The sequence below is a fragment of the Cyprinodon variegatus genome, unplaced genomic scaffold (assembly GCF_000732505.1).
Source record: "Cyprinodon variegatus isolate N-32 unplaced genomic scaffold, C_variegatus-1.0 Scaffold1839, whole genome shotgun sequence".
Taxonomy (NCBI): domain Eukaryota; kingdom Metazoa; phylum Chordata; class Actinopteri; order Cyprinodontiformes; family Cyprinodontidae; genus Cyprinodon; species Cyprinodon variegatus.
In genome coordinates this window covers 34,037-35,682 of record NW_015152292.1, presented here as the reverse complement: position 1 = coordinate 35,682, position 1,646 = coordinate 34,037, and the positions used below count along the sequence as shown (strand labels likewise).

Here is a 1,646-nt window from a genome sequence, read left to right as displayed (position 1 = left end):
AATCATTATAACCAGCTGTGCTGAAGCAGAGAAACCTCTAAAACCTGCAGGGCAGGAGGCCTCGAGGACCGAGTTTGGGCATGCCTGGTGTAGAGCATTATGAGCATTTACTGTCCAACATCTACAGGCTGCTGCAGCAAAGGACAACATTTCTGAGGTGTTTTTAGTGTCTGATCTCTTCTTAAATGTCCAGCTGATTGAGAATAACATCAGGAAATCATGCTACTGAGCACCGTTTGTTCACTGAGTCAGTTCAGTGATTATATCCAGCTTTCTGAAACTGAAAATTCTGATTATACATGGATTTATTTCTCAATTTATTCTGGATTTTGACTCCTCCTACTTTCTGAAACAGAGCTATTTTGTGTTTTGACCTTAATAAACATTTAGAGAGTTAAAACTCCTAAATAAAAAAGGCTTAAATGCTTTACTTACAGAGCAGCCATCGTAGACGTGTTTCCTCCATTGAGGTTCTTCGTGACATGAACCTTTCTACTGTATCAGGTTCTGCCACTGTCATAATAAGACCGCCCCCCTGATGAGAGCACATTTCTGAAGGGCTCCATAATGAGAACAGGCACGTGAAGAAGGGCGGTGTGGGTATTATGCCTAAAAGTGCATGCCTGCCGAAATATGCATCCCCAGTCGCGGGAGCGCGCCTCGCTCTGTTGAACTGCATATCGAAGAGGAAAACGGATTAAAATATGTTCAATGGAGCTTAGGTTCTTATTATATTAATTTATATTATATTATATTAATGATATAAAAACATTTAAAAATACCTCTCGTGGGAAAAAAAGTTGTGGTTATTTGGCAGATTCATTTAAAAAAGTACGGATTTTTTGAACAACATTAAATCCAAAGATTTTGACCATGGTACGGCTGATTTATTTGTTGTGGTCTCTTGCTATTTACACACAACACTAAACCGTGATAGCCGACGTGAGTTTTGAGTTTGCAAAGCTTTCTCTTAAGTGGAAAATCAAACGCGCACCTACACAGCACAGCGTTCACAGACCAGTGAGATGCGTTTGCTGCGCGTCAGAAAGCTATGGTGCATTCAGGAGCATTGGAACATTTTAAACTTACAAGAATGAGGCATAAAACAGAACTGTATTTTACTGAACTGTATTGTATTTTTTTGTTTGTTTATGCACATCTGCTAGCTTTTTTTTCTAAAAAATCTATAATATTACAGCAGCAATTTATCAAAGTTTTTCAAAATCCTGTTTAAAAGCTCCAAATGGGGCTTCAGATCATATGAAGCGACAATTGCACTGTCATTGTTTTACAGGGCAGAATATGCATTTGATCCTTGTACTTAATTACTGATGAATATACAGGAATACAGACGTACAAGTGTCAACTCCTCTGAGATAGCAGGGGATGCAGTTTTTGGCTAGGACCTGCCACAAAATGCATCCCCCTTGTTTTTAACATAAAGATTGTCCCACACACATGAAATTTACACTGATAGCTCAGTACACATGTGGAAGCAAGTGAAAGGTTTTACGTGTATGAGGTTTATGCATATGAAAGTTGAGCTTTACTGTTTTATTCTTCCCTTCACATGTTATAGCAGAGTATCGCCAGTGATACTGATTTAAAATTAAAAATAAAACACAAAGGTTTGCTTGAAAGTTGGT

General features: G+C 38.3%; 1 long non-coding RNA gene across 1 annotated transcript in view; it reads right to left on the bottom strand.

Moving 5' to 3' along the window:
• LOC107104670 overlaps window positions 1-1,387 on the bottom strand; it is a 13,402-nt gene extending 12,015 nt beyond the window's left edge. The window contains exons 1-2 of the long non-coding RNA XR_001482275.1: window positions 783-1,387; window positions 436-673 (exon numbers count right to left, since the gene is read on the bottom strand). This is a non-coding gene — a long non-coding RNA (uncharacterized LOC107104670). The remainder of the gene's footprint in view (window positions 1-435; window positions 674-782) is intronic.
• Window positions 1,388-1,646: the final 259 nt, after the last annotated feature.